The following is a 28,000-nucleotide window of genomic DNA, read 5'->3' as shown; positions in this document are numbered from 1 at the left end:
CCTTTTTTTCCTAATATACAGTGCTTTCCATCCATTTTTGTGTTTTTTTTTTTTTATGTAACAAGATCAAAAACACACAAAATATACTTTTCTGGTAATATTATTCTATTTTTTTTCATATTGGTTGGTTTGCATCCGTTTTAGCGTTTTTCTACGTAAATCTTTTAAAAGACACGTTTTCAGTAATTTTGTTTTGGATTTCCATATAGAGTGACTTTCATATTATCTATCGTTTTGGTACCTAACATGCGAAAAAAAAACACTCAAAAGACAGGTTTCTTGTAAAGTCGTTAAATTTTCTCAAATAGGTGGCTTTGCATACACTTTATGGTTTGGTACATAACTCCGAAAAAAGGTAAAATTATCTTTTTCGATAATGTTCTTTTTTCCACATAATTTCCATAAATTTTGGTAGAATTTTGGCATCTTGGTACCTATGAACATGAATAACAAAAAAATAAAAATGCTATTTTTTTTTTTTCTCTATCAAGAGTGTTATTTGTAGGTTTTAACGTTTTGGTACTTAAGGAACTTAAAAACATTCATAATACACATTTCTCGTAATGTCCTTTTGTTTCCCAAATATAGGGATCTTTGCATGTATTTAAGTGTTTTTATAGGTAACATGATAAAAAACTCTCAAAAACACTTGTATTAAGGTAATGTTATTCTGCTTCTCCATAAAGGAGTGTTTTGCATGCGTTTTAGCGATTTGTTATGTAAGGAGCTAAAAAACACTTCAAAGCAAGTTCTTGGTAAAAGTTGGTTTTATTCCAATGTAATATGATTGCCCTGCTTTTTAGTGCTTTATTGCCTAACACGTTCAAAAACACTCAAAAGACACTTCTGGTAATGTCAGTTTTTTTTTTCACACATAAAGCTAGTTTCGCATGCTGTTTGGGGTTTTGCTAACTAAGAATGTGAAAAAAACACTCAAAATACACGCATTTGGTAATGTTGTTCTGTTTCTCAATTAAGATTGTTATTCATGAGTTTCAGCATTTTGGTATCTAAGAAACTTCTTTATATACACGAGTTTTTGCGTTTTTTGCCTTGTGGTTCTTGTGAACCACAAGTTCTTTTGCCGGAAAATAATAAGACACTCATTATACACGTTTCTCGTAATGTCCTTTTCTTTCCCAATAGGGAGCGCTTTGCATCCATTTTCGCGTTTTTTGTAAGTAACAAGCTCAAAAACACTCAAAATATACCTTTTTGGTAATATTATTCTATTTCTTCATATTGGTTGGTTTGCATCCGTTTTAGCGTTTTTCTACGTAAAACAACTAAAAGACACTTTTTCAGTCATTTTGTTTTCGATTCCTAAAGAATATTGCCAGAATTTTGGCATCTTAGTACCTATGAAGATGAATAAAAAAAATATTATATTTTATTTATTTTTTTTATAAAGAGTGTTAATTGTGAGTTTTAGCTTATTTGGTACCTAAGGAACTTAAAAACACTCATAATACACGTTTCTCGAAATGTCCTTTCGTTTCCCAAACATAAGGTTCTTTGCATGTATTTAAGCGTTTTTATAAATAACATGATCAAAAACACTCAAAATACATGTTTTTGGTAATATTTCTCCATAAAGGTTGTTTTGCATGCGTTTTAGCGTTTTGGTATGTAAGGAGTTAAAAAAAAAACACTTAGAGGCAAGTTCTTCGTAAAAGTTGGTTTTATTCCCATGTAATGTGATTGTTCTGCTTTTTAGTGCTTTGTTGCACATCACGCTCAAAAACACTCAAAACACACTTTTCTGGTAATATCATTTTTTTTTTTCCCACATAAAGCTAGTTTCGCATGTAATTTGGGATTTTCGTAACTAAGAATGTGAAAAACACTCAAAATACACACATTTGGTAAGGTAGTCCTGTCTTTCAATTGAAAGTGTTATTTTATGCATTTCAGCATTTTGGTATGTAAGAAACTTCTCTATATACACGAGTTTTTGCGTTTTTTGCTTTGTGGTTCCTGTGAAATTATAAAACACTCATTATACAAGTTTCTCGTAATGTTCTTTTGTTTCCCAATATAGAGTGCTTTCCATCCATTTTCGCATTTTTTGTAGGTAGCAAGCTGAAAACTCTCAAAATATATCTTTTTGGTAATGTTATTCTATTTCTTCATATTGGTTGGTTTGCATCCGTTTCATTTTGGTAATGTTATTCAGTTCTCCATAAAGGATGTTTTGCATGCGTTTTAGCGTTTTGGTATGTAAGGAGGTCAAAAACACTTAAAGGCAAGTTCTTGGTTAAAGTTGGTTTTATTCCTATGTAATGTGATTGCCCTGCTTTATAGTGCTTTATTGCCTAACACGTACAAAAACCCTTAAAAGACACCTTTCTGGAAATGCCTTTTTTTTCACATAAAGCTAGTTTCATTTGCAATTTGGGGTTTTGGTAACTAAGAATGTGAAAAACACTCAAAATACACGCATTTGGTAAGGTTGTTCTGTTTCTCAATTGAGTTTTATTCATGAGTTTTATTCAGCGTTTTGGTATCTAAGAATCTGAAAAAAACACTCATAATGCACGTTTCTCGTAATGTCCCTTTTTTTTTTACTCATTTTGGGTGCTTTGCATGCATTTTGGCATTTTTTTCACGTAATAGCTGAAAAACACTGAAAATACACACTTTTGGTAATAAGAATATAAGAACATAAGAAATAAGTAAATCTGCAAGAAGGCATCAGGCCTACACATGGCAGTATTTGTATGAAATATGCCTACCTATTCCCACCTATCACCCCCATCCATAAATGTCTAATTTTCTCTTACAGTTCCCAAATGCCTCAGCACTAACAGCTTGATTACTACGTCCGTTCCAATCATCTACTATTTTATTTGAGAACCAATTCCTTCTTGTCTCCTTTTTGAACATCAAGTTTTCAGGCTTGAACCCATTTTTCTTGTTCTATCATGGTTACAGATTCTAAGAATTTTCCTTATGTTGCCCTTGTTATAACCCATATACCACTTAAAGACTTCTATCAGGTACACTCTTAACCTACGTCTCTCTAAAGAATGTAAATTTAACAGCTTGAATATCGCTTTGTAAGGAATACTCCTCATCCCCTGTATCCTTTTAGTCTTTCTCCTTTGTACTGATTCTAATAGACCTTTATCCTTCCTGTGATGTGGTGACCAGAATTGGACAGCGTATTCTAGATGAAGTTTGACCAGCGCCAAATGTAACTAATATTACTTCGGGAGTTCTCCTTTTAGCACTCATGAAAATGAATCATAATACACTATTTGCTTTGTTTCTGGCCTTTTTGCATTGCTTTCTTAGACGGAGTTCAAGGCTAACTTTAAATCTCAAATCATTTTCTTACCCTGAACCTACCAGAACTTGGTTGTTCATTGTGTAACTAATGTGTGGGTTTCTTCCACTTACGCTAAGTGCTTTCAATTTGTTGATATTAAACTGCATTTCCCATCTGTCTGTCCATTCGTTCATCCTATCCATATCTGCCTGCAAGGCGATTGTATGCGATTCAGACCTAATTAATCTACATACTCTTGTGTCATCCGCAAATTTACTAACAACACTACTAATTCCACTATCCAAGTCACTGACATATATAACAAACAACATCGGCCCTAATACTAATAATTCCTTTGTCACCCCACTAATTACTTGACCCCACTCGGATTTAGAGCCGTTTATTACAACACTCTGTCGCCTGCCGCTTAGCCATGACCTTATCCAATCTAAACACCTCATCTCTCTCGTGCGCCCTAACCTTTCTCAGTAGCCTCTGATTGGGTACCTTGTCAAATGCTTTACTAAAGTCCTGATATAGGATGCCATAACTATCACCATTATCTGCCTCCACATTACCGATACCTCACATGACTAAAGTGATTTCCTAAGGACAGAAACTAACAGATTACTTATAACCTTTTTCCATTCCTTAAATACTTTGGAATATATTTCATCTGGTCCTGGTGACTTGAACTTTTCAGCTTATCTATCTCCTGTTCCACTATCTCTTTAGTTATAGTAATATCTGTCAGCTTCTCTTTCTCTTCTATTCTAAATATCTTCTCACTATTCGGCAAATCCTGCATGTTTTCCTGGGCAAAGACAGTTAATAAATACTCATTCACAATTTTACTAATCTCCTCCCAACAACTAAGCAGGTCCCATTCTGCTGTCTTTAAGGAACTTTTGTTTCTCTATTCTTCGTCTTATATGTCTGATAAAATCCCTTGGGGTCCATCTTCGCTTGGCTGGCTACCTTTAATGCTTAACTATTTTTAGCTTTCCTTGTTAAACTCCTGACTTTTCTAATTCATTATATTATGGCCTTAAAACCACTTCCCCTGTCTTTAATCTCATATATACTTCTCTTTCGCCCTATGTAGTGTTTTATTATCAGTCATCCATTTAGGATCATTCTTCTGCGATCTTATTCTTCTGTAAGGGATGTTTCCTAACTGTTTTTTATATATATTTTTTTTATTACATACGTTTTAGCGTTTTAGTACTTAACTTTATAAACATTGAAAGGACACGTTTTTGGTAATGTTGTTTTGTTTCCATTAACACTAAAAAGACGTTTCTTAAGATATCGTTATCTTTGCCAAATATAGGGTGCTTTAAATGCATTTTGGCGTTTTGTCACTTCAAAATATGAAATGCACTTAAAATACACGTTTTTGATAATGTTGTTCTGTTTCTCTTTATATAGAGTCCTACTCATGCATATCTGAAAAAAAAAACACTCAATACATGTTTCTCGTTATGCCTTTTCCATTCTCTATTGCATTGTACATTGCCTGCATATTGACATAATATGCTGAAAAGACACTAGAATTTTTTTTTTTTTTTTGGTAATGGTAATCTGTTTCTACAGTTTTTTTTCATGCGTTTTATCGTTTTGTTACCTAAAAAACTGAAAACAGACTCAAAATGTACAATATAAGTAATGTTCTTTCGTTTTCCCATATAAGGTGTATTCCATTCTTTTTAGCATTTTCGTGCCTAACATGCACAAAAACAAAAAAATACATTTCTTGTAATGTTGCTTCGTTCCTGAATATAAAGAGTTTTGCATCCATTTTGTCGTTTTGATATCTTACAGTACGAAAAACACTTAAAATACACGTTTTTAGTAATGTTGTTGTGTTTCTGAATAGGAAGTGTTATTCTTGCTTTTCCTCATTTTTGGTACCTAAAAAGCTGAAAACATCCATTATACATGTTTTTCGTAATGCATTTTTCTTTCCCCATATAGAATACTTTGTATGCGTTTTTGAGTTTTCCAAGTAACAAGCCGAAAACACTCAGAACACTTTTTTTTTTTTTTAATGTCATTCTGTTTCTCCATAAAAGATGTTTTGCATGAGTTTTAGCGTAAAAAGTAAAAACAAAACTCTCAAAAGACTCGTTTTTCGTAACGTTTTGTATTCCGCTATAAGGTCATTTTCCATGCTTTTTAGCGTTTTGTTGCTTAACGTGCTGAAAGACACATAAATACACGTTTCTCGTTTCTTGTAATTACGTTTTATTTTCGTATATAAAGGCTTTTCAGGTATTTTAGTAATGTAAAAAAGCACTCAAAATGCGTGTTTTTAGTAATGTCGTTCTGTTTTTCCATATATAGTTGTATTATCGCCTTTTTCCGTTTTGGTACTTAAGAAGCTTAAAACACTTTCTCGTAATGTCTTTTCGTTTCATCATAGAGAGTACTTTGCACGATTTTTTTTTTCTTTTTTGTACGTAACAAACTCAGAAAACAATTGAAATACAAGTTTAAATAAAGTTATTGTGTTTCTGAATAAAACATATTTATATGCGTTTTAGCTTTTGGAAACGTAAGTAGCTCACAAACACTGAAAAGAGACATTTTTTTGTAATGTTGTTTTGTTTTCCCAGATATAGTAGACACACAAAGCGTTTTCGCTTTTATCGTTTTGGTGCCTAGCACGCTCATCAACATCTGGAAAGACACTTCTGGAAAACTCGTTTCGCCATTTAGGGTGCATTACATAGACAATGGCGTTTTGGTACCTAACAATGTGAAATATACTTAAAATACACGTTTTTGGTAATGTTGTTTTGTTTCTCCAAAGAGATCGCTAGTCATGCGATTCCTCGTTTTTGTACCTAAGAAGCCGCCCCCCCCAAAAAAAAAAAAAACACTAAGAAATGGTTCTCGCAATCCCCTTTCGTCTAAACATATAGGGAACTTTGGATGCATTTTGCCGGTTTTGTACGTAAAAAACCTGAAAACAGCCAAAATACTTGTTTTTGGTAAAATTATTCTGTTTCACCATGAACTGTGTTTTATATGGGTTTTATCGTTTCAGTGCGTAAGAAGATTAAAAACACTCAAAAGACATGTACGTAACGTTGTTTTGTATTCTTATATAAGGTGATTTCCATGCTTTTAAACGTGTTGGTAACTAACACGCTCAAAACACTGAAGAGACACGTTTCTGGTAATGCTGTTTCGTTTCCCCATATATGAACCTTTATTGCCTCGTGCTGTTTTGCTACCTAATAATGTGAGAAAACACTCAAACTCGTAAAATGATAAAATGCATGCAAATGCTTTATGGAAAAACAAAATAACTTTAGCAAAAAACGTGTATTTTTTCAGCTTTTTACGTACAAAAACGCTGAATTGCATGGAAAATAGTTTATAAGGGGAAACGAAAGAACTTTACGAGAAACGTGTATTATGATTGTTTTTGAGCTTTTTAGGTACCAAACCAGAAAAAAATATGTATGAATATCACACTATATAAAACAAACATAAATTATTATCAAAAAACTTGTATTTTGAATGTTTTTAACATTGTTAGGTATCAAAATGGCAAAGTGCATGGAAATATCCCTATAAGGGGAAACAGAACTACATTTCCAGAATCATATATTTTCAGTGTTTTTAACGTATTAGCAAGGAAAACGGTTAAAAAAAAATAACATGAATTATATCCTTATGGAAAATAAATAACGAGTGTTTTTGATTTTTTTTTTTACGTCGAAAACACCAAAATGCATACAAACTATCCTATATGGGGAACCGAAACGACATTACAAAAACGTTTATTATCATTATTTTTTTTTTTTAGCTTCTTAGGTACCAAAACGTTAAAACACATGAATAGCGCTTTATTTGGAGAAAAAGAAGATTAATACCAAAAACGTGTATTGTGTTTCACATTATTAGGAAATATAACAGCAAAATGCATGCAAAGCACTCGATATTGAGAAACGAAAAGTCTTTACGAGAAATCTGTTTTTTTGAGCTTCTTAAGTACCAAAACTCTAAAACGCATGAATAGCATTCTATATGAAAAAAAAAAAAAAAACAGAACAATAGTACCAAAAAACGTGTCTTCTGAGTGTTTTTTTTTTCAGTATCTTATGTACCAAAAACGAAAAAAAATGCATGCAAAACACAATTTATGGAGAAAAAGAATAATATTACCAAAAACAAGTTTTTTGAGTGTTTTGTGAGCTTAGGTGGAAAAACGCCAAAATACATCCTTCTTAGGTACGAAAATTTTATATGGAGAAACGAAAAGGCATTACAAGAAACGTGTGTTATGAATGTTTTTGAGCTTCTTAGGTACCAACACGTAATAAACCATGAATAACATTCTATATGAAGATACAAAACATTACCAAATACGTGTGTTTTGAGTGTTTTTTTTTTTCACATTCATAGATACCAAAACACCAAAATGCATCCAACGATCCCTATATAGGGAAAAGAAATTATATTTCTAGTAACGTGTCTTTTATGAGTTTATTAGCGTGTTAAGTACCAAAACGAAAAAAAAAAATAAACAAATAAAAAATAAAAAAACACCTTATATGGATAACAAAACGTCACCGAAACCGTCTCTTTTCAGTGTTTTCAGGTAATTACGTATCATAATGGTAAAACGCATGCAAAAAAAAAAAAAACATTTATGGCGAGACATTATATATTTGCGAAAAAAGAAAATTGTTTTTGAGTTTGTTACAAAAACGACAATATGCACACAAAGTAGACTATGGGAAACGAAAGGTCATTACCTGAAACGTGTATTATTAGTGCTTTTGAGCTTCTTAGGTACCAAAATGTTAAAAGGCATTAATAGCACTCTCTATGGAAAAAAAAAATTACCAAAAACGTGTGTTTTATGTGTATTACACATTATTAGGTGCCAAAAAGGCAAAAAAAAAAAAAAAAAAGGAAAAAAATAGGCTATAGTTGGGAAAGAAAATGATATTTCGTGAAACGTGTCTGTTGAGTGTTTATGATCGTGTTAGGCACCAAAATGTTTTTGAGCTACTTACGTACCAAAACGCTAAAACGCACGTGAAACATGATTTATGGAGAAACAATAAAATTACGAAAAAAACAAGTATTTTAAGGGTTTTCAGATTGTTACCTACGAAAACGCCAAAATGTAAGCAAAGTACCTAATATTAGGAAACGAAAAAGACATTACAAGAAAAGTGTATTATCAGTGTTTTTAAGTTTTTGGTACCAAAACGTTAAAAGACATAAATAGTATTACCCTATATGGAAAAATAAATAAATAAATAAAAGAAAATTACCAAAAAAACGTGATTTTTGAGTATTTTTCACATTGTAAGATAGCGAAAACGCCAAAATGCATGCAAAGTGCCCTCTCTAGGGAAATGAAACGACATTTCCAGAAACAAGTATTTTTTTTTTTTAGTGTTTACGAGCGTGTTAGGCACAAAAACGCTAAAAGGCATGGAAAAGTTCCTCTATGGGGAAAGCAAAACAACATTTCTAAAAACGTGTGTTTGGTGTATTTTTGAGCTATTTATGTACAAAAACCATAAAACGAATGGAAAACACCCTTTTAAATAGAAAGAGAATAACCTTAACAAAAACAAGTATTTAAATGCTTTTGAGTTTACGTACAAAATCGCCAAAATGCATGCAAAGAATGAGGAAATGAAAAGACATTGCGAGAGACGTGTGTTATGAGTGTTTTTGAGTTTCCTGTCTACGAAAACGCGAAAACCCTGTCTTAAAACTCTAAATGGAGAAATAGAACAACATCAAAAGAAAAAAACAAACGTGTTTTGTGTATTCTTTTACACTGTTAAGTAATTAAATGCATAAATACATGTAAGGTACCCTATATCAGGAAAAAAAAAACATTTCCAGGAACATGTTTTTTGAGTGATTATGATCTTGTTAGGTACCAAAACGCAAAAAATGTATGCAAACACTCTTCATGCAGAAAACATGATAATATTACTGAAACCAAGTATTTCGAGAGTTTTTGAGCTTATTACGTAGAAAATGCCAAAATGCTTGATTACGCGATCTGAGGAAACAAAAACACATTAAGAGAAACTTGTGTTATGAGTGTTTTTTTTTCAGTTTCTTAGGTACTGAAACGCTAAAACGCCTAAATATATGGAGACAATTAACATTATAAAAAACTTGCATTTTGAGTGTATTTCACATGGTTAGGTACGAAAACGCCAAAATGTACGCAAAGCACACTTTATAGGAAAAGGAAATGATATTTCCAGAAATGTGTTTTTTGAGTGTTTATGAGCGTGTTCGGCACCAAAACGGTTAAAAAAAGCATGAAAAGTACCTAATATGGAAAAAAAAAGAAACATCATTACCAAAAACGTTTCTCTTTGGTCTTTTTGAACGACATACGAAAACGCTAAGAAGCATGCAAAACAACTTTTATGGAGAAACAGTATATGTAATAAAATTGTGTGTTTTGAGTGCTTTTTCAGCTTGTTTCGTAGAAAAATGCCAAAATTCATGCAAAAACGAAAAGACATCACGAAAACGCTAAAACAGGTGTAAATAATCTTTATATAGGAACACAACACTAACAAAAGCGAGTATTTTTAGCGTTTTCGTGATGTCTTTTCGTTTTTGCATGAATTTTGGCATTTTTCTACGAAACAAGCTGAAAAAGCATTGGTACAATTATGAACCACTTCAAAAGCGTGCTTTTCCTTGGATGAAATTCCCTTGTAGAGGCGTGTCCGTCCGGTGGTACATTTTTGCACCATATCAGAAAACATCACTCACACGATATGTGGAAAAAAAGCTCTTGTTTCTGTGTAACAGCAGTTGACTCGTGACCACCAGAGGGGGAGGACGTAGTGACTGATCCTCCGTTTTCAATGATTTTTTTGGACGACTCATAGATAAGCCAGGTCACTACAAAAATTATGATATATCCCATATATTCAGTAGAATGTGTTTATAATGTTGGCCTGACTTTGGATTATATTACTGTAATGTAAAAAGGTGTTTTTAAATGGTTCAAAAATGTACCAGTGGGTCATTCTGTTTCCTCAGATATGGACACGTCACAGTTCTATGGAGGCAGGTCACGTCATCATGATATGCTTGAGGAGGACCTCATGCCTGTTCCTGATGACCCTGACGATGTTGTTGTGATAAATTTTGGTAAGAAATTTCGAAAGGTCTTACATAATTCTTATTTGTTTTTTTCTTTGTATGGAAAGTATCAAGTATTTCTTTTTTTCGATTGAGAATGTTATTAGGGGACATCATTGGTTTTATGCACCCTTTCAAACTAACTTATCATATCAGGATATGATCTACAACAGACAAAAAGGGGGATGTATATACGGCACATGAGGGTAGCGTGTTTAGGCTACAGGTGTGTGTGTGGATTGGGATGTTTGCATGTGCTCGCACGCCTTGTTATCTATTTCATAATGAGTGGATGGGGGAAGTGGCAGAGGATTTTTCCTTTCTATGCCAAAAGAGAGAGAGAGAGAGAGAGAGAGAGAGAGAGAGAGAGAGAGAGAGAGAGAGAGAGAGAGAGAGAGAGAGAGAGAGAGAGAGAGAGAGAGAGAGAGAGAGGGGGGGGGGTAAATTGTATGCTAATAAATAATAATTAGATATGAATAGATAGAATTTGGGAACATGTAAGAGGTATGACAAGGAAAGGAAGGAGATTGTTGAAATTCCTTGCCCCAAAATAGTCAAAACCTATAATGAGGAAATGGGAGGGGTTGATCTTCTGGATTCGTTGATTGCCTTATATAGAATCCACATAAGGTCTCACAAGTACTACCATAAACTTGTTTTCCACTTTCTTGATGTCACAATAGTAAATTCATGGCTTCTCTACAGGAGGGATGCTAGTGCAATAGGGGTGTCAAAAAAATCGCAACTTCAGTTGCAGGCATTCAAGTTGAAGGTGGCATATTCTCTCCTACGCCAAAACAAAGACCCCCTGAAAAGACCCGGTGTGGGAAGACCACGCTCCAGCAGTCTTGAGACAGAGCACGAGGAAAAAAAAAAGAGAGGTCATGCAACAAAACCAATTCCAAGTGTTGACATCACAAAAGATGGAATTGGCCACTGGCCCAAGATTGTTGAGACGAAGGAAAGACCTCGTTGCAAGCTACCAAATTGTAAAGGAAGGCCAAACACATACTGCTGCAAATGCAATGTTGCACTTTGCCTAAATAAAGAAAGAAATTGCTTCATTGAGTTTCACACAAAATAGGTACTTTCTGTAAAGAAAAACACAATCAAAACATCAATTCTAAATGGCTGTGTATTGTATACTGTATTGTCTATTGATTACAAGTTATCTGTAGGAAAGTTTTGTTATTTTATAAGGATTATAGAGGCACAACAATGTAAAAATTCATTTCTGAAATAAATTGGTTTTCCAAGGTCAAAATGACCAATGGTCCATTTTTGAACCAATACATTAATATATTATAGAAATGTGTTTTGTAGAAACTTAAGGTTTACTTTCAATAAAGTTCGATACAATCAATTGATTTTACTCATTATCAAATTTTTCCTACACGTAGATATAAATTTGGTCCTTAAAGGGTTAACATAATTAGGTAACAAAAAAGCCTAGCAATTTGAAATAGACTCAAAATATATGTTATTAATAATGTTATGTGTCTTCATATAATGAAAGTGCTATTCATGCGTTTTAGCGTTTTTGTACCTAACAACCAAAAACATTCATAATAAACGTTTCTCGTGAAGTCTTTTCGTTTCGAAAGATGCTTTCTTGTAACAATTTCATTTCCTCATATCAAGGGTTTTCCATGCATTTTGGCGTTTCGGTACCTAATAATGTGAAATATGCTCAAAACACACGTTTTTGTTAATGTAGTTCTGTTTCTTAATAGAGTGATGTTTATAGGTTTAGCGTTTTAATACCTAAAATGTAAAAAAAAAAAAAAATTATAATACATGTTTTTCGTAATGTCATTACGTCTACCTATTAAGAGTATTTTTCATCCATTTTAATGTTTTTGTATGCAAGAAACTCAAAAAACTCTCAAAATACTTGTTTTTAGTAATGATATTCTTCTACATAAAAAGTGTTTTGCATGCTTTTTTAGGGTTTCGGTACGTAAGAGGCTGAAAACACTCAAAAGACACGTTTTTTGGTAAAGTTGTTTTCTATTCCCATTTATGGTGTTTACCATTGCATTTTAGCGTTTTGGTGACAAACATACAAAGAAACACTAAAAAACACACATTTTATCGTTTCCAAATATATTGGTACTTATCAATGTGGAAAAAAAAAACACACAAATTACGCGGTTTTTGGTAATGTTGTTCTGTTTTGTCGTATAAGGTGGTATTAATGCGTTTTCGCATTTCGGTACCTGGAAAGCTCAAAAACACTTATAATACACTTTTCTTCTAATGTCTTTTTTGTTTCCCCACATAGTAAACTTTTCATATATTTTAGTGTTATTCTATGTAACAAGCTCAAAAACACTCAAAATACTTGTTTTTGATAATTTTATTTTGTTTCTGCATAAAGGGTGTTTTGCATGTATTTTACCTTTTTGGTACATAAGAAGTTCAAAAAACACTCAAAAAGTCATGTTTTACGTTAAGTCGTTTTGTGTTCCCAAATAAAGTGATTTCCATGCTTTTTAGCGTATTGGTGCTTAACACGCTCAAAAACATTTAAAAGATACGTTTCTGGAAATCTCGGTTTTACCCATACCCATACCCATACCCATACCCATACCCATATATTTTGGTGATTTGCTATTTATTAATGTGAAAACACTCAAAATACACGTTTTTTTTGGTCTCGATATCGAGTACTATTCTTGAGTTTCAGCATTTTGTTACCTAAGATGTTCAAAAACACTTATAATAGAACGATTATAACGATTATAAAAAACGATTATAACAGATCTCTCATAATGTCCTTTCGTTTCCCAAAATAGAGGATTTTGCATATGTTTTGGCGTTTCTTTACGTAACAAGCTCAAAAACACTCAAAATACTTGTTTTTCGTAATATATATATATATATATATATATATATATATATATATATATATATATATATATATATATATATATATATATATATATATATATATATATATATATATATATATATATATATATATATATATATATATATATATATATATAAAGTGTGTTTTGTATGTTTTAGAGTTTTATTGCTAAAGAAATTCTAAAACCCTGAAAAGACACGTTCGTAATGTTGTTTTACATGTATATTCCCATATAGGGTGATTTCCATACTTTTTAGCATTATGATGCCTAATACGAAAAAAAAAATAAGTAAAATAAAAACCCTTAAAAGACATTTTTTCTAGTAATGTAGTTTTATTTCCCTATATAGGTGACTGTGAAAACATTATGGCATTTTGGTACCTAATAATAATAATAATAAAAAAAAAAAACACTCAAAATACAAATTATTGGTAATGTTGTTCTGATTTGTCGATATAAAGTGCACTATAAAATTCATGCGTTTTAGTATTTTGCTACTTAAGAAGCTCTAAAACTCTCATAATACACGTTTTTCCTAATGTCTTTTCGTTTAACATTACAGAGTCTTTTGCTTCATTTTGGCATTTTTGCACGTACTAAGCTCAAAAACAAACAAAAACACGTTTTTGATATACTATTTCTTCATGTTTTTTTTTTTTTTTTGCAAGCGTTTCAGCGTTTTTGGTACTTAAGTAGCTCAAAAACACTATAAAGAGACGTTTTGGTAATGTCTTGTTCTCCCATATAGGGTACTTTCCCTCCTTTTTTTTTTTTTTATCATTTCGGTGTTTGCACGCACATAAATATTAGAAAAAAAAACACGTTTCTGGAAATCTCGCTTCCCTTCTCCATATAGGGTGCTTTCCACGGATTTTAAAACCTAACAATATGATATACTCGTACATTCAAAATAACACGTAATGTAATTCTGTTTCTCTCTATAGAGTGTTATTCATACTCATTCATAGCGTTTTGGTACTTATGAAACTAATAAAATACTCATAATACACGTTTTTCGTAATGTTTATCCATTTCCCCATTTAGGGTACTTTGCTTACTTTTTGACGTTTTTCTACGAAACAAGTTGAAAAAACACTCAAAATACTTATTTTCTTAATGTTATTAATAATATGTTGCATGCGTTTCAAAGTTTTGGTACATAAGTTGCTCAAAAACAGTGGAAAAAACGTTTCTGGTAATGTGTTGTTTTCCAATATAGGGTGCTTTTTTTTTTTTCCTTTTGGTATCTAACACACTCATTAACAAAAGACACTTTTCTTGAAATCTCGTTTTCTTTCACCATATAGGGTGTTTTGTTTGCATTTTGGAGTTTTGGTACCTGACAATGTGAAATACACTCAAAATACATGTTTTTGGAAATATTGTTCTTTTTTTTTCCTATTGAGTGCTAGCTAGTTATTGCCCTTTAGCGGTTTGTTACCTAAAAATAAAAAAAAAAAAAAACAACTTTCTCGTAATATTTTTTTTTCATTTAACCAAATAGGGTACTTGGAATGTATTTTGACGTTTTTCACGTAACAGCCTCAAAACAATAAAAAAAAAAAACTTGTTTTTGGTAATGTTATTCTGTTTCTCCATCAAGGGTGTTTTGCATGCGTTTTAGCGTTCTGATACATAAGTTGATCAAAAATACTGAAAAGAGACATTTTTGTTAATGTTTTGTTTTCCATTACAGTGTGATTTCCATGCTTTTCATCGTTTTGGAGCTAGAACACTCATAAACACTGAAAAGACACCTTTCTGGAAAACTCATTTCCTTTCGCATGCTTTGCATGTGTACTTAACAATAAGAATTACAAGTTTTTGGTAATGTTTTGGTACAAGTTTTTGGTAATGCAATTACAAGTTTTTGGTAATGTTATTATGTTTCCATGAAGGTTTTTTTTTTTTTTTGCATCCGGCTTAGGTTTTTGGTATGTAATAAGCTCAAAAACACTTTAAAGACTCGTTTTCCTTAGTGTTGTTTTGTTGTTCAAATCAAGTGATTTCCAAGCTTTATATCGGTTTAGTATCTAAACACTCAAAAGACAAGTTTCTGGAAACATCGTTTCATTTCCTCATAAAGGTTACTTTGCATGCATTTTTGCGTTTTCTACGTAACAAGCTCATAAACACATAAAATACTTGTTTTTGGCAATTTTATTCTGTTTCTCCATAAAGAGTGTTTTGTAAGCGTATTAGCGTTTTGGTACGTAAAAAGCTCAAAAAAATTGAAAAGACATGTTTTTGATAAAGTTTTTTATTCCCATATGGTGATCTTTCCATGCTTTTTAGCATGGAAAGCAGTTTCATAAACATTCAAAAGACACGTTTCATTAAATTTAGTTTTGTTTGTTAGTTAGTGGGCTTCCATACATTTTGGCTTTTTGGCACCTAATAATATGAAAAAACACTGAAAATACACGTTTTTGGTAATGTTGTTATGTTTATCCATACAGAGTGCTATTCATGCGTTTTCACATTTTACTACCTAAGAAGCTCAAATTTACTCATAATACACGTTTCTCGTAATGTCTTTTTCTTTCTTCATATAGAATACTTTCCATACATTATGGCGTTTTTCTACCTAACAAGCTCAAAAACTCTCAAACGATTTCTTTTTGGTGATATTATTCTGTTTTTCCATAAAGGGTGTTTTTCATGCATTTTACTTTCTTGGTACGTAAGAAGCTGAAAAAAAAAACTCAAAAGACACGTTTTTGGCACTTTTTTTTTTTATATAATTTCCAAGTATATGTGTATATGAACTTGTTAACAACAAAACAGTTTTTTTAAAAAGCATGAAAACTTCCCTATACTGGAAAAGCAAAAACAACATTCCCCAAAAAACGTATTTTTGGGGGTATTTTTCAGCTACTAACGTACAAAAACGCTAAAATGCTTGCAAAAATCCCTTCATGGAAAAAACAAATAACCTTACCAGAAACTAGCATTTCATTTTATTTCTTAAGCTTGTCACGTACAAAAGCGCCAAATGCGTGCAAAGTGCACTATATATGGATACGAAAGTACATTACGAGAAACGTGCAGTATGAGTGTTTTCAACTTATTAGGTACCAAAACGCTAAAGCGAATGAATAGCACTCTATATGGAGAAACAAAAACGCTAAAATGCATGCAAAGCATCACACATGAGGGAAAATACGACACTTCTAGAAACGTGTCTTTTCAGTGTTTGTAAGCGTATTAGGTACCAAAACGCTAAAAAGCAGGGAAAGAACCATACATGGGAAAACAAAACATTACAAAAAAGTCTTTTCATTGTTTAGAGCTACTTACATAGTAAAACGCAAAGGCGCATGCAAAACACCTTTTATAGAGAAATGGGAAAACGTGTATTTTTAACGTTTTAAGCTAATTACGTAAAAAATTGTCAAAATTCATGTAAAGTTCCCAATATGGGGAAACGAAAAGACATTACGAGAAACGTATATTGTAAGTGGTTTAGACCTTATTAGGTTGAAAAATACGAAAATGCATGAATACCACTCTATATGGAGGAACAGAGCAACATTAATAAAAACGTGTATTTTGTTTGTTTTCACAATGTTATGTACCAAAACGTCGAAATTCATGCAAAGTGCAATCTATGGGAGAAACGAAACGAAATTTCCAGAAACGTGAATTTTGAGTGTTTATGAGCGTGTTAGGCACCAAACTCTAAAAAAATAAAAATGGAAAGCATCCTGTATGGGAATACAAAACAAAATTACCCAAAAAATAGTATTTTTTTTAGTGTTTTTGAGCTATTTTTATATCAAAATGCTTGAACAGACGCAAAACATGCTTTATGGAGAAACAAAATAACAATACAAAAAAAAAAACTATATTTTCAGTGTTTTTGAGGTATGTAAGTAGAAAAACGCCGAAATGTATGCAAAGTTCCCTATGCCGGGAAACGAAGACATTTCGAGAAACGTGTATTATAAGAGCTTTTCAGCTTTTTAGGTACGAAACACAAAGGCACCTTAATAGTATTCTATATGGAGAAACAAAACAACACGAATGAAAATATATATTATATTTTGAGTGGTTTTCATATTATTAGGTACCAAAACGCAAAAATACATGCAAAGACTTCTGAAAGACGACACAAAACGACATTAAAAGAAACCTATCTTTAGAGAGTGTTTGTACGTGTTAGGCACCAAAACACTAAGAAGTATGAAAAGAGCACTAAGTTGGAAGGGAAAAAGAAATAACGTGACTTTTCACGTGTTTGGAAGTGTTTAAATTCATAATGTACCAAAACGATAAAACATGCAAAACACCCTTCATGCAGAAACAAAAACATTGCCAAAAACGAGCATTTTTAGCGATTTTTTAGCTTGTTATGTACAAAAACGTCAAAATCCATATAAAGTACCCTATATAAGAAAACGAAAAGACTTTAAGAGAAACTAGTATTATGATTTTTTTTTTTAGCTTATTAGGTACCAAAACGATAAAACGTATGATTTGCATTCTGTATGAAGAAAACGCGTATTTTAAGTGTATTTAGCTTTGTTAGGTATCAAAACGCCAAAATGCATGCAAAGCACCCGATATGGGGAAAATAAACGACATTTCCAGAAACATGTCTTTTAAGAGTTTATGATTTTGTTAGGCACAAAAAGCTCTTAAGAAGCATGGAAAGTACCGTAAATGGGAAAACATTAAGTGTTTTAAGCTACTTACGTACCAAACCGCTACAACGGTTGCAAAACACACTTTATGGAGAAATTCAACAGCTTTACCATTTTGAGAGATTTTGAGCCTGTTACATACAAAAACGATAAAATTCGTGGAAATAACCCTAAAAGGGGAAAATAAAACATTAAAAGAAACGTATATTTTGAGTGCTATTGAGCTTCATAGGTACCAGAACACTAAAACGTATTAACAATACTGTATATGGAGAAACAGAACAAGATTAACCAAAACTTGTGTTTTAAGGCCTTTTTGACGTTATTAGGTACCGCAACGCGAAAATGCATGCAAAGCATACTATATGGGGAGAGGAAACATTTCCAGAAACATGTCCTTTCAGTGTTTATGAGCGAGTTAGGTACCAAGTAGCTAAAAACCAAGGAAAGCACCCTATAGGAGAAAACAAAAGATTACAAAAACTTTTCTTTTCGGTGCTTATAAGCTACGTATATACAAAAACACTTAAACGCATCCAAAACGCCTTTTTTTTTTTGGAAACACTGAATAACATTACCAAAAAAAGCGTGTATTTTCAATGTTTTGAGCTTGTTACGTAACCAAAGTAACCAAAGACATTATGAGAAACTTATAGTAAGAGCGTTTTTGAGCTTCTCACGTACCAAAACGCGAAAATGCATGAATAATATTCTCTTTGGAGAAACACAACAATATTAGATACCAAAACGCTAAAAAGCAACAAAAGCTCCCTATTTGGAAAAGCAAAACATTACCAAAAGCGTGTCTTTTGAGAGTTTTTACAGCTATTTACGTACCAAAACGCTAAAATGCATGCAAAGCACATTTTATGGAGAAACAGAATAATACTACCAGAAACGTGTATTTTGATTTTTTTTTTAGCTTCTTACGTATAAAAAAAGCAAAAATGCATGCAAAGTATCCTAAATGGCGATACGAAAAGAAATAAAAAGACACTTCATTTATCAGTGTTTTGAGATTCTTAGGTAGCAAAATGCATAAACGCATGTATAACATTATATATGAAGAAACAAAAGAACATTACCGAAAACGTATATTTTGAGTGTTTTTTTCACATTTTTACGTAACAAAACGCCAAAATGCATGGAAATCACCCAATATGGATAAAATAAAGGACATTACGAGAAAGATGTATTATTAGTTTATTTCAGCGTCTTAGGTACCAAACGCGAAAACTATTTAGTACCACTGTATATGGAGAAACAGAACATTACCAAAAACGTTTATTTTGAGTGTTTTTCACAATTTTATGTACCAAAACGTCAAAATGCCTCCAGAGCACCATCTATGGGAAAATAAAACGACATTTCCAGAAACATGTCTTTTGAGTGTTGATGAACGTGGTAGGTACCAAAGTTATAAAAAACATGGAAAGCTACCTATATGAGAGAAGAAGACAACCAAAAATTTATCTTTTGGGTATTTTCAGCTGCTTACGTACCATAACGCTGAGATGTATGCAAAACACCCTTTATTACCATAAACAATTATTTTTCTTTTTACATATAAAATTCCCTTTTCTTCAATGACACTCAACTGCCCCCCTCTTCTACACTGAACATCCTCGGTCTGTCCTTTACTTATAATCTAAACTGGAAACTTCACATCTCATCTCTAGCTAAAACAGCTTCTATGAAGTTAGGTGTTCTGAGACGTCTCCGCCAGTTTTTCTCACCCCCCAGCTGCTAACTCTGTACAAGGGCCTTATCCGTCCATGTATGGAGTATGCTTCACATGTCTGGGGGGGTTCCACTCATACTGCTCTTCTAGATAGGGTGGAATCAAAAGCTTTTCGTCTCATCAACTCCTCTCCTCTAACTGACTGTCTTCAGCCCCTCTCTCACCGCCGCAATGTTGCATATCTAGCTGTCTTCTACCGCTATTTTCATGCCAACTGCTCTTCTGATCTTGCTAACTGCATGCCTCCCCTCCTTCCGCGGCCTCGCTGCACAAGACTTTCTTCTTTCTCTCACCCCTATTCTGTCCACCTCTCTAACGCAAGAGTTAACCAGTATTCTCAATCATTCATCCCTTTCTCTGGTAAACTCTGGAACTCCCTGCCTGCTTCTGTATTTCCACCTTCCTATGACTTGAATTCCTTCAAGAGGGAGGTTTCAAGACACTTATCCACCAATTTTTGACCACTGCTTTGACCCTTTTATGGGACTGGCATTTCAGTGGGCATTTTTTTTATTAGATTTTTGTTGACCTTGGCCAGTATCCTTCCTATATAAAAAAAAAATGAAACATAACTGCATGCAAAACACTTTGCAAGGGGAAACGAAAAGACATTAGAAGAAACTTTTATTATGAGTGTTTTTTTTTATTTCTAAGGTACCAAGACCTATTTTGACACATTGAAGACCACTCTATATGGAGAAAAGAACAAGATTCCAAAAATGTGCTTTTTGAGTGTTTTTCACATTGTTAGGTAAGAAAACACTCTATAAAGAGTGTTATTTGTGGGTTTTAGCTTTTTCATACATAACGAACTTAAAAAAAAAACTCATAATACACGTTTCTCGTAATACCCTTTCATTTTCTAAACATAGGGTTTTTTGCATGTATTTAGAAGCTTTTATAGGTAACATGATCAAAACCACTCAAAATACATGTTTCTGGTAATGTTATTCTGTTTCTCTATAAAGGGTGTTTTGCATGCGTTTTAGCGTTTTGGTATGTATGAAGCTCAAAAACATGTAAAGGCAGGTTCTTGGTAAAAGTTGGTTTTATTCCCAAATAATGTGATTGCCCTCCTTTTTAGTGCTTTATTGCCTATCACGCTCAAAAAACACTCAAAAGACACTTTTCTGGTAATATCATTTTTTCCCACATAAAGCTAGTTTCGCATGCAATTTTTGGTTTTGGTAACTAAGAATGTGAAAAGCACTCAAAATACATGCATTTGGTAAGGTTGTTCTGTATTCTCAATTAACAGTGATATTTCTGAGTTTTAGCATTTTGGTATCTAAGAAACTTCTCCATATACACCGAGTTTCTGCGATTTTTGCCTTGTGGCTGATGTGAAACTATAAAACACTCATTATACACGTTTCTTGTAATGTCCTTTTGTATCCCAACATAGAGTGCTTTCCATCCATTTTCGCGTTTTTTGAAGGTAAGAAGCTCAAAAACACTCAAAATATACCTTTTTGGTAATGTTATTCTATTTCTCCACATTCGTTGGTTTGCATCCGTTTTAGCGTTTTTCTACGTAAAACACTGAAAAGACACCTTTTCAGTAATTTTGTGATGGATTCCTACATTGAGTGACTTCCATATTATTTATCGTTTTGGTGCCTAACATGCTGAAAAAAAACACAAAAGACAGGTTTCTGGTAAGGTCGTTTAATTTTCCCATATAGGTGGCTTTGCATGCACTTTAGGGTTTGGTACATAATAGTCCGAAAAAAAAAGCTAAAATTAACTTTTTTCATAAGGTTCTTTTTTCACATAATTTCCCTAAATTTTGGCAGAATTTTGACATCTCGGTACCTATGAAGATGAATAAAAAAATCCTATTTTTTTGTATTGATTGATTGATTTTTTTTTTCTCTATAAAGAGTGTTATTTGTGGGTTTTAGCTTTTTGGTACTTAAAGAACTTAAAAACACTCATAATACACGTTTCTCGAAATGTTCTTTCGTTTCCCAAACATAAGATTCTTTGATGTATTTAAGCGTTTTTATAGTTAACATGATCAAAAACACTCAAAATACATGTTTTTGGTAATGTTATTCTGTTTCTTCATAATGGGTGTTTTGCATGCGTTTTAGCGTTTTGGTATGTTAGGAGCTGAAAAACACTTAAAGGCAAGTTCTTGGTAAAAGTTGGTTTTATTCCCATGTAATGTGATTGCCCTGCTTTTTAGTGCTTTATTGCCTAACACGCTCAAAAACATTCAAAAGACACTTTTCTGGAAATGTCTTTTTTTTTTTTCTTTCCACATAAAGCTAGTTTCGTATGCAATTTGGGATTTTGGTAACCAAAAATGTGAAAAACACAAAAAATACACGCATTTGGTAAGGTTGTTCTGTTTCTCAATTAAGAGTGTTATTCATGAGTTTCAGCGTTTTGGTATCTAAGAATCTCAAAAACACTTATAATGCACGTTTCTCGTAATGTCGCTTTTTTTTCTTCATTTAGGGTGCTTTGCATGCATTTTGGCATTTTATTTTTTTCACGGAAGAGCTGAAAAATACTGAAAATACACGCTTTTGGTAATAAGAACATAAGAACATAAGAAATAAGTAAATATGCAAGAAGGCATCAGGCCTACACGTGGCAGTACTTGTATGAAATATGCCTACGTATTTCCACTTTTCATCCCCATCTATAAATGTGTAATTTTCTCTTACAGTGCCAAATGCCTCAGCACTAACAGCTTGATTACTAAGTCCGTTCCAATCATCTACTACTGTATTTGAAAACCAATTCCTTCCTGTTTCCTTTTTGAATATCAAGTTTTCAGGTTCAAGCCTAAAAACTTAATGTTTCTATTTTTCTTGTTCTATCATGGTTACAGATTCTAAGAATTTTCCTTATGTTGCCCTTGTTATAACCCATATACCTCTTAAAGACTTCTATCAGGTACACTCTTAACCTACGTCTCTCTAAAGAATGTAAATTTAACAGCTTGAATCTCGCTTCGTAAGGAATACTCCTCATCCCCTGTATCCTTTTAGTCATTCTCCTTTGAAGTGATTCTAATAGACCTTTAACCTTCCTGTGATGTGGTGACCAGAATAGGACAGCGTAGTCTAGATGAAGTCTGACCAGCGCTAAATGTAACTTTAATATTACTTCGGGAGTTTTACTTTTAGCACTCCTGAAAATTAGTCATAATACACTATTTGCTTTGTTTCTGGCCTCTTTGCATTGCTTTCTTAGACGGAGTTCAGAGCTAACTTTAAATCTCAAATCTTTTTCTTACCCTGAACCTACCAGAACTTGGTTGTTCATTGTGTAACTACTGTGTGGGTTTCTTCTACTTACGCTAAGTGCTTTGCATTTCTTGATATTAAACTGCATTTGCCGTCTGTCTGTCCATTCGTTCATCCTATCCAAATCTGCCTGCAAGGCCATCGATGGTATGCGATTCTGACCTAATTAATCTACATACTCTCGTGTCATCCGCAAATTTACTAACAGCACTACTAATTCCACTATCCAAGTCACTGACATATATTACAAAGAACATCGGCCCTAATACTAATAATCCCTTTATCACCCCACTAATTACTTGACCCCACTCGGATTTAGAGCCGTTTATTACAACACTCTGTCGCCTGCCGCTTGGCCATGACCTTATCCAGATTACTTATAACCTTTTTCCAACTCTTAAATACTCTGAAATATATTTCATCTGGTCCTGGTGACTTGAACTTTTCAGCTTATCTATCTCCTGTTCCACTATCTCTTTTTTTATGGTAATATCTGTCAGCTTCTCATTCTCTTCTACTCTAAATATCTTCTCACTATTCGGCAAATCCTGCATGTTTTCCTGGGCAAAGACAGTTAAAAAATACTCATTCACAATTTTACTAATTTCCTCTCAACAACTAAGCAGGTCCCATTCTGTTGTCTTTAAGGAACTATTGTTTCTCTATTCTTCGTCTTATATGCCTGATAAAATCCCTTGGGGTCCATCTTCGCTTGGCTGGCTACCTTTAATGCTTAACTATTTTTAGCTTTCCTTGTTAAACTCCTGACTTTTCTAATTCATTATATTATGGCCTTAAAACCACTTCCCCTGTCTTTAATCTCATATATACTTCTCTTTCGCCCTATGTAGTGTTTTAACCTCAGTCATCCATTTAGGACCATTTTTCTGTGATCTTATTCTTCTCTAAGTGATGTTCCCTAACTGTCCTGAATGTAATTTATCAACGAAATATTTATTTCGCTTCTCCATAAAGGGTGTTTTGCATGGGTTTTAGTGTTTCTGTACATAAGAACCTATAAAACACGTTTTTAGTAATGTAGTTTTGTATTCCTTTATAGAGCGCTTTCCATGCTTTTTTTTTAGCGTTTTGGTGTCTAACACGTTCAAAAACACTGAAAAGACACGTTGATGATAATGTCGTTTCGTTTCCCGATAAAGGGGGCTTCCAATGTATTTTGACTTTTGGTACTTAACAATATGAAAAAAAGTTTAAGTAAAAGTTTTCGGTAGAGTTGTTTTTCCATATAAAGTTCTAATCATGTGTTTTTGAGTCTTGGTACCTAAAAAGCTCAAAATCTCTCATAATACACTTTTCTCGTAATGTCCTTTGTTTTCTCCATGTAGGATGCTTTGCGTGTAATTTGGCACTTTTATACTTAACAAGCACAAAAACAATCAAAATACAAGTTTTTTGGTAATGTTATTCTGTTTCTCCGTAAAGGTTGTTTTGCATGCGTTTCAGCGATTTCGGACGTAAGAAGGTCAAAAACACTCTAAAGATACTTTCTTGGTAATGTTATTTTATATTGCCAAATAGGGTGCTTTCAATGCTTTTTAGCATTTTGATTCCTAACACTCAAGTAAACACTCAAAAGACACGTTTCCTGTAATATAGTTTTGCTTCTTCATATAGGGATCTGCATGGATTATGATGTTTTGCTACATAATATGAGAAACGCTCAAAATAAAGGTTTCAGGTAATGTTGTTCTTTTTCTCTATATAAGGTGCTATTCATGCGTTTTAGCGTTTTGGTACTTTGGAAGCTCAAAAACACTAATAAAACTTTTTTCTCCTAATGTCTTTCTATTTCCCCATATAGGATGCTTCGTATGTATTTTGACGTTTTGGTACATAACAAGGTAAAAAAAAAAATAAATAAATAAAAACACGTTTTTGGTGATGTTCTGTTTCTCTATTAAGAGATATAGGATATATTCAATTTTCATTCAAGCGGTTTAGTGTTTGGTACCTAAGAGACTCAAAACACTGACAATGCACGTTTCTCGTAATGTTCTATCTTTTCCCCATACAGGGTGCTTTACATGCATTTTTAATATGATGTACGTAACAGACTCCAAAAGACTCAAAATACACGTTTTTGATAAGGTTTTTCTATTTGGTAAGGTTATTCGTGTTTGTTGCACGTGTTTTAGCGTTTTGGTGCGTAAAAAGTTTAAAACACTTAAAAGACATGCTTATCATTTTGCATTTCTATATAAGGTGCTTTCTATGCTATTTAGCATTTATGTGAAAAACACATAAAAACACATTTCTTACATTATTGTTAAATTTTCTCGTATAGCGAGCAAGGATTATGGTGTTTTGCTACCTGACAATGTGAAAAACATTCAAATTACACGATTTTGGTAATTTGTTTCTCTTTCTCCATACAGTGTGCTACTCACTTATTTTAGCGTTTTGGTACCTAAGAAGCTAGAAAAAAAAAATTCATAATACACGTTTTTTGTTATGTCCTTTCATTTCCTCATATAGGGTCTTTTTTGTGCTTTGGTACCTAACAGGGTGTTTGCATGTATTTTGACATTTTAGTTCGTAAGAACCTAAAAAAAAAAGAAACACTCCAAAGACACGTTTTAGTAAAGTTGTTTTGTATTTCCCTATAGGGTGATTTCGTTGCTTCTTACTGATTTGGTGCCTAACACGCACAAAAAAAATAACAAAAGACAAGTTTCTAGTTATTTCGTTTCGTTTCTTCATATAGGTTGCTTTACATGCATGTTGGCGTTTTGGTAATTATCAATGTAAAAAAAATACACGTTTTTGGTAAGGTTTTTTTTTTTCTTCAGAGGACTATTGAAGCTTTTTACTGATTTGGTACTTAAGAAAGTAATAAAAAAAAAATAACATAAACGTTTCTCGTAATGTCCTTTCATTTCCATATGCAGGGTGTTTTGTTTGATGATAAGCGATTTTGTACATAATACGCTTAAAGACACTCAAAATACACGTTTTTTGGTAAATGTATTCTGTTTCTCTATATAGGGTATTTTCATGCGTTTTTAATGTCGTTTCATATATCTGTTTCTCCATATAGGGTGTTATTCATGCGTTTTACTCTTTTGATACTAAAAAGGTCAAAAACACTCATAATACACGTTTCTCGTAATGACTTCATTTTTCCCATATAGAGTATTTTCGATTCATTTAGACGTTTTTTACGTAACAATCTTACAAAACACTCAAAATACTTGTTTTTTGGTAATGTTATTCTGTTTCTCCATAAAGGATGTTTTCTATGTTTTTTTTTTTTATCGTTTTGGTACGTAGGACACTCAAGGGAAACGTTTTCTTAATGTTGTTTTGTATTCCCATATCAGGTGATTTATATGCTTTTTAGCATTTTTGTGCCTAACACGCTGAAGAACACATTTTAGATACGTTTCTGAAATCTCGTTTCCTTTCCCCAAATAGGGGGCTTTACATGCATTATGGCGTTTTGATTCATAACAATGTGAAAACACTGAAAATTTACGTTTTTGGTAATGTTATTTCATATAGAGTGTTATTCATGCATTTTAGCGACTTCGTATCTAATAAGTAAAAAAAAAAAAACACCAATAGCACACATTTTAATAACGTCTTTTCATTTTCCCATTTAAGATATTATATATGCATTTTGGTGTTTTTCTACTTAACTAACTCAGAAAAACTCGAAATATTTGTTTTTTATATTATTTCTCCGTTTTTTTTTCATGCGATTTAGCGTTTCGGTACGTAAGAAAGTAAAAAATAATGAAAACACACGTTTATGGTAAAGTTGTTTTGTTTTCCTTTATAGGGTGCTTTCCATGCTTTTTAGCGTTTTGGTGCCTAGCACGCCAATAAACATTCCAAAGGCACTTTTCTGGAAATCGCGTTTCCTTTCCTCATATAGGGTACAAAAACATGTATTAGTAGTGTTTTCGAAAACGCCAAAGTGCATGCAAAGTAAGCTATACGGGAGAAACAAAACGCGTCTTTTGAATGTTTTCAGCTGTTTACGTACCAAAACACTAAAATGCAGGGAAAAGAAACTTCATGGAGAAACAAAATATTATTGCCAAAAACGTGTATTTTGAATGTTTTTAAGCTTATTACGTACCAACACGCAAAAATTCATCCATTTCATTTTATTTTGGTGCTTTTCAACGTTAGCACCAAAACTCTAAAGAGCATGGAAGACACTCTATATAGAAATCAAAACAACATTATCAAAATGGTGTCTTTTGAGTGTTTTTGAGCTTCTTACGTTCCAAAATGCTAAAACGATAAATAGCCTTTATCGGGAGACATTACCAAAAACGTATGATTTAAGCGTTTTCCAGCTTTTTAGAAACAAAAAACGCCTTAATATATGTACTAATCACGTGTTTCAGTATTTTATTACCTAAGAAGCTCAAAAACACTTATAATATACGTTTTTGGTAATGTTTTTCTGTTTTTCATATATGGTATTCTGTGTAGATTGTCGTACCTAACATGAGGAAAACACCCATTTTTTTGGTTAATGTTTTTTTCTCCATATAGAGTGATATTCACGTATGTTAGTGTTTTCGTACATAAGAAGTTAAAAAAACACTCATAATAATATTTTTTCTTAATAACTTTTAGTTTGTCAATGTCCGTTAATTTGTGTGCATTTTGGCGTTTTCGTACCCAACAAGCTCAAAAACACTCAAAACACACATTTTTGGTAATGTTCTATTTCACCATAAAGGATGTTTTGCACGCTTTTTAGAAATTTGGTACGTAAGAAGCTCAAAAACATTCAAAAGACACGTTTTCGATATTATATATGTATATATTTTTTTTGTTGGGGTTGGTTTCTATTATGCTCAAAACACTGACATGACACGTTTCTGGTAATATAATTTCTTTACATCAAATAGTGTGCTGTCTGCATTTTGGCGTTTTGGTAGCTAATGATCGGGAAAACTCTCAAAAAAACACGTTGATAGTAATGTCCTCTTTCTCCATAAAGGGTGTTTTTCATGCGTTTTAGAGTTTTAGTACGTAAGAAACTGAAAAACACTCAAAAGACA

The sequence above is a fragment of the Scylla paramamosain genome, chromosome 48 (assembly GCF_035594125.1).
Source record: "Scylla paramamosain isolate STU-SP2022 chromosome 48, ASM3559412v1, whole genome shotgun sequence".
In the NCBI taxonomy this organism is placed as follows: domain Eukaryota; kingdom Metazoa; phylum Arthropoda; class Malacostraca; order Decapoda; family Portunidae; genus Scylla; species Scylla paramamosain.
This window is presented reverse-complemented; position numbering follows the sequence as displayed.